This window comes from Solanum stenotomum, chromosome 1 (assembly GCF_019186545.1).
Source record: "Solanum stenotomum isolate F172 chromosome 1, ASM1918654v1, whole genome shotgun sequence".
Taxonomy (NCBI): Eukaryota; Viridiplantae; Streptophyta; class Magnoliopsida; order Solanales; family Solanaceae; genus Solanum; species Solanum stenotomum.
Window position 1 is genome coordinate 87,931,838 of NC_064282.1, and position 6,687 is coordinate 87,938,524.

Below are 6,687 nucleotides of genomic sequence, written 5' to 3' on the forward strand. Positions count from 1 at the left end.
TCCTTATACTTAAGAACCTCTTCATAACTCTAGAATCTTCCTAAGGCTGAGTGGTATGATGAAGTGGAGGATCATGACACTTGGGTCTAATAACTCAGTGGACAGCCTTTGAGTGAAAAGACAACAGCCACCACTCCCCCACCTACTTCCGCATCCCAATATATCCACATTATTTAAGGGGCGTTTACTAACGTATATAATAGTAATGCTGAATAAAGTGTAGAAGTAATGCATGCATTAGACCATTAGTTATCTTGAGATTATTGATTATGTAATGTTTGATTTGGTGTATTAAGAATAAAATGTATTGCATAACTTCTATAAAAAAGTATTTGTATACAAAAGTTTTGAGAGAGATTTGCGGGGTAGTTATGTCATAAATCAATCCAATGCATGGGTTGAAATTCTTTGTATTATTAATACATGTATATCTATGATATTAGTAGTACACACCTCACTATACAATAGATTGTATAACTAATGCAAGCATTAGTTCAACATAGGCAAAAAAAATGTACCGAACAAGATACTAATAACACACAAAGCTAATACATGCATTATTTTTTTCTAATATACTCTACCAAACAACCCCTTATACACAAAGAACTTAATTCTCAAATATGCATTCGATACACCTAGCCAAATTTTGCCGAGGTAAGCTAAGGAATGCTTCGTAATGCCAAGCGCTCGAGTTGTGCATTCAATAGGATGGTGGAAAATTATATTCCTCTCTTGTACGTCTCTTCTTCTTCCGTCGATGCAAATTTTGCACTTTTTGTAACTGATTTTTCTTCATTTTTCATTTTGCTGAGTGCTTTCTTTCACGTGGGTGCACAAAGTGCCACCGCCTGTTCTGTTTATCTATAATAACGGGTACACAAATTATCAAAATTATTTTAAAAGTAGTAGAAGTAATTAAAAATAAAATTAAGACTTCATCTGGTTGAATATGCCAATTAGAGTATCATTACTGTATCTAAAATTGGGGAAAAAGAGAAATCTAGTTTAATAATCAAGTAAAGAGTACGTTGGGTTTTAGAGAATGAGAAACAATGTCCATTGATAAACAGAGAAATCTTCACGAGTCTCATCATGTCTCTCAACCACAGGTTGATGCATTGAATTATCAATTTTGAATACTATATATCTGTGGTTCCTTTTCGTTTTCAACTTCGAAAATATCAGCTATTGCATTCATCACTCACTAGCATCATTGATGCTGAATTCGCCTATGCAAATGCCACAAAATTGAAAAGAAAATATAATATCTCATGTTCTGGTATATATAGCTCTACAGCGTATGGACATATTTGTCTCCCTATTTCAGGTTCAATATGCACCGGAAATGTACCTCACGTCAATGATGTGGCCTAGTGATCAATGAAGAGACACAAGAATCATGAGGTCTCAAGTTCAAATTCTAATAGAGACAAAAGAAAAACTAGGTGAATTCTTCCTATCTACATTAAAGGTACTAGTGATTTCAATTCTTCCTATCTACATTGAAATCTCTTTAGTAGGGCGGAACTAACAAACCTCTTTAGTTGCCGTTTGATCTTAAATAACAAACAAATTGATGATACCAGTAAAGCTGCTTTGAAAGGTACTAGCGATATTGAAAAATATCAAGGTGATGCGAGGGAAATATTAAATGAAACAAGAAGAGTTGTAGGTGTCGATCAAAGTAATGCTACTGCATTAGATGACAATTGGTTGCTGCCACTAAATAGATGTTTGTACTGGTAATATTGGTCATCAAAAAGCTGCTGGAAATAGATGTGTTTTAGAGGTTTCAGATGATCGAGAGTTAACTCTATGTCCTAAACCTAGAAAGATATCAGCAAACAATTGCGAATGCTTCAGGTACTTGCAATAATGAGTAAGTTGCAACTAATGAGGTGCAATCAAGACATAGGTCCTCAGACATTACGTCATTCCACATTGAAGGATCGAAAATGAATGATATGTTTCTGCTTTAAAATCCCCAGGTCTAACTTGGAGGGCTGGGGGTTGACATGAATAAAACATAACAATAAAATCATCCTTGGTAAATAAATTTGTATTGGCATATACTTTTATTTAGATACTAATTTGACATTAAATGATGCTTAATATCCAGATGCAATAAAAATAACATACGAACTGCAAAATGTTCTAAAATAGAAAGAGACTTAATTTCTACATAACTAGTCTTTCTATGTAACTATAAATGCCTCTGATGCAGTGGTTCGTAGGAAGCCCCTTTATTTCTAAATTTCTCCAACTCTGTCTTGCGATATCATAACACGAGCATAAAGCACCTGACTCTAGGTTGAGGATGAATAAAATATGTCCATCACAAAACGTGCATGATAATATGACATGGGGTATGGTTTTTGATGGTATGTGCTTCCACATTGAAGGAAAGTGAATGATATGACTCTCCCATTCTTCTTCTTTCTGAATTTGTCCTAAAACCTGCAAGTGCAAATATTCACATGACCATTTTGGACAATTAATGATTGCTAGCTTACCCTTCACCTCTATCAACTCGTAATACCACCACTTAGATGAATTCTTCAATACAATAAGTTTGAAACTTTCAGTTTTAAGATCAAATGCATCTATAGCAAGTGTTTCTCCATGGTAAACAAACCTATAGATAACTCCATTGATGCAAAACCCTGGGCTTGTACATAACAGATCTGGGAATCCTTTGAGTCTTTCTCCATGATTTGTCTATGCCTAATGTGAAAACACACTGTTTTATGTACAATCCGCTACCATCTAGTGTCAAAAGAACTTTATACTTGTTTTCTTCTAGCTCAAAACCTAACCAATAGTAAAGGAGAGACTGATCATCATTTAGTTTGGGAAGATATCTTACTTCTCCTGTACTTGGGTTTAAAATTGCAGCAGGTTTCTGAATGCAAAATAAACCGTTAACGCAACTGACATCAGAACCTACAGGGATATAGAAGGGGAATTCATCAAAACTCCAAAGGCTGGAAGCAGAGATTTTTCCATCTCCAAATTCATAAAATTCCCTTCTGTCCAATAAGTATTTTGTTCCACTCTGACGGATCATAGATTGAGATGTATGGATATCCGTAAAATATGATTCAAAAACAAGAGAATTAAAGAATTTAGTAACGCACTTGAAACACATTAGTGATTTGACAGGAAGCCATGTGAATATTTGAATGACTATTTCTTCAGGAATTGATGGATTCATCTTCTTGTACACAAGTTGGACATTTTTTTTTAAGGTCTAAAACCCTTCTCTTATGGAGCATATATTTATGAGTTGATTTGTCAAGTTGGACGCCTTTTTTTAATGAGTTTAGGACTTTTATTTTTCTGTGTCCGTTATTTTCTAAAAATAGGTCCCATAGAACGATGTATTACTAATTTTCCCCCTTTTCTCCTAATTCTGATAGAAAAGTGCACTATTTTTTTTATATATATTTTTTGTAGAGGCAAAAATAGAATCCTAAAGTCATTAAACCTCATACAAATCAACCGATAAATATACGCTCCATGGAAGGTTTTAGACCTTAAACAAAAAAAAAATCCAACTACGAATCAGAAGAACATGAATTTATCAATTCCAGATGAAATTATGTTTGAAATATTCTCATGGCTTCCAGTCAAATCTTTATTGACCTCTACCTCCCTGGCCTTTCATATTGTCCATTGAATTGCGTTAATGGTTTATTTTGTGTTTGGGACCCATTCACTACACGATCTGCTGCAATTTTCAATCCGAGTACAAGAGAATTAAGATTTCTTCCCAACATAGATGAATCTGTTTTTCCTGGTAACTATTCATTAGGATTTGAGTTGGAAGAAAAGAAGTTCAAAGTTTTTTTGACATCATATCATGAACGGAACAAACAAAGACAATGGGTTTTAACTTTAGGAATAGACAAATCTTGGAGAGAGACTAAAAGCATTTCCTTTCCTATTCTGTATTTTAAGCTAGTGTTTGCATTAGTGGAGTTATCTATCAGTTTATTTATGGTGATGCTATAGCTGCAATTGATGTTAAAACTGAAAAATCTGAAACTATTGCATTGTGGAATGATGAGTCAAGTGTACTATTACGAGTTGATAGAGGTGAATGGTAAATTAGAGGTCATAGATTACAGAAAATGGGTAAGTGGATACTTTGACTTGTGAATTTTAGAGCAGACTCCACAAAGAAAATGGGAGAGACATATCATTGGCGTTCCCTCAATATGGAATGCTTTAAATCCTAGATTTGTATCATCCTTCATGGCCCATGATGGGGAGATTGTATTCATCGTCATCTTAAAATTTGGTGCTTGTTTGTGTTATGATGTCACAAGAAAGAGTTGGAGGGAATTAAAAATCATGGGACTTCCTAAGGAAAACTACATCAGAGGCATTTATAGTTATGTCGAAACTCTCGTTCCGTTAGGGTAATTTTGTTCAAACGGGAACACATCATGAGTTCTTGTATGTCCTTTCACTTGATATCCTTTCAGGAACTGTTTTATTTTATGTTAAGATTTTGTTCACGCGAATTCATCCAAATATATTGTAAATCTTTGAAGTGAAGAATCCCACTCAGGTTTATCGATTGCACTTAAACTTTTGTTTGCTGAAGCTACAATGCAGATTTCCATTAAAATTACTATTGCATGGGTGAACTAACTTGTAGGAACTTTAACTGATGTAGCAAGAAAATTGGTTTCACCGACTCCAAAACCAAAAGTAAATGAGGCCAACAGAACTGTGAAGAAGCATTGTTGTAGCTTTAAAACAGAACAATAAATAATTTTGAAAATTAAGAACTAACCAACATTCTCTACGTCACATTCAGGGATTAGAACCAAAAAATCTGTCAGGCTCTTTCTAATAACCAAGAAATTTTTAAGAGCCAGTTGATGCAAGTTTTGAACTCCTCGGTGGATAATGAATCTACCTCTTTACCTTTACTTATATACCAGTCTTTTGTCAGAACGAGGTTTGATTTCATGACATTTTCCTAACACACATCATGTGCCGTGCTCCTACAAGTGAACCATCATGGATCTTGTGGATAACCAACCAATGATCACAGATTAGCTACACATTGCTGTAGGTTAGACTGGAAGTAGGACAAGATCCGAATTTCCTCTCGACTCAAGTTTATGAGAGCTAACTAGCAGTGAAGCTGCATAAAAAATCTGTGAGTCTCTTTCTGAATCAATGTAACTTTAAGTTTACTTTCATCATTTGGAGTCACTGAAGCTGCATTCGACTGAGAATGAGTGTTGGTGTTTGATTGTTGGGCGGATTCTATTTGCCCCATCCTGTGTACTTTCTTCGGATCAGTGAATATTTACTTGAACCAATAAGAGTAGTTTAGTGGAGCACTAATTGGTTATATTAGATCAACAGAAATTCCAAGAAAAAAATTACTTTTCTGCTCTTGAATCAAAGTCTTTAATAACAGGTCTGCAAGACAAATATCGAACAGATGGCATTAATTAATTGCTCATTCCTGAAGTATAAGATCAATTCAAAAATGATGGATATGTAAAATCGAGGAACTCAGAAATTCTACCCTCACTCCATGGATAAATTCCGAAGTGGATAAGTTCTTAATGTGTTTCAAGTGTGATACCACAAATTCTCTGGTTTCTGAATATGATTTTCACAATGGCAACCCTGCATATTCTCGTATGAATTGTGTTAATAGTTTATTTTGTGCTTGGGAATCATCATGTATGCAACCTGCTGCAATTTTCAATCCCAGCACAAAAGAAGTAAGACTTCTGCCCAGCTCTTATGAAGGTAAATGCTGGAATACATTTTCATTAGATTTTGAGCTGGAAGAAAACAAGTACAAAGTTCTCCGGACAGCATATCATCCTCGAGAAAGGCTCACAAAGTACTGGGTTTTCACTTTAGGCATAGACATATCATGGAGAGACACTCAGAACATTTTCCCTTGTATTCCGTATAGTATGCCCAGTGTTTGCACTAATGGAGTCATCTATCAATTTGCTATGGCAGATTATATATCTATAGTTGCATTTGATGTTAAATCTGAAAAAATAAAAAATATTGCATTGTGGGATGCAATTGAGTTTGTGTACTTGTTGACACCCAATTTCGACCTTCCCCGATAATAATTAAACTTCTGAGCTTCTTAATTTTCAAACAATTTAGAATAATTAGATTTATAAANGGGTAAATTAGGGGTCATAGATTACAGACAATGGGTAAGGAGATACTTTGACTTATGGATTTTAGAGAAGACTCCAAAAAGAGAATGGGAGAGACATATTATTGGGGTTCCCTCAATATGGAACACTACAGAGCCTAGATTTGCATCATTCTTCGATGGGGAGATTGTATTCGTCGTGAACTCAGGTGATTTATGTTGTTTGTGTTATGATTTCACAAGAAAGAGTTGGAGAGAATCAAAAATCAAGGGGCCTCCTAAGAAAAACGACATCAAAGGCATTTATAGTTATGTTGAAAGTCTTGTTCCCTTTGGGTAATTTTGTTCAAACTGGAAGGTATTATATGAGTGCTTGTATGTCAATTATCTTGTTGATAACCTTTCAAGAACTGTTTTATTTTACGAAAAGATTTTGTTCACGCAAGTTCATTCATGTAGTAATGCTATGACAAGACAGATAAGAGATTACATTCTAAATATATATTGTGAATTTTTTTATGTAATGTCAA

The 6,687-nt window shown here is 34.6% G+C and overlaps 1 pseudogene; it reads right to left on the reverse strand.

Moving 5' to 3' along the window:
• Positions 1-2,178: 2,178 nt before the first annotated feature.
• On the reverse strand, positions 2,179-3,214 carry LOC125864258 (F-box protein DOR-like; annotated as a pseudogene).
• Between the last annotated feature and the right edge of the window lie 3,473 nt (positions 3,215-6,687).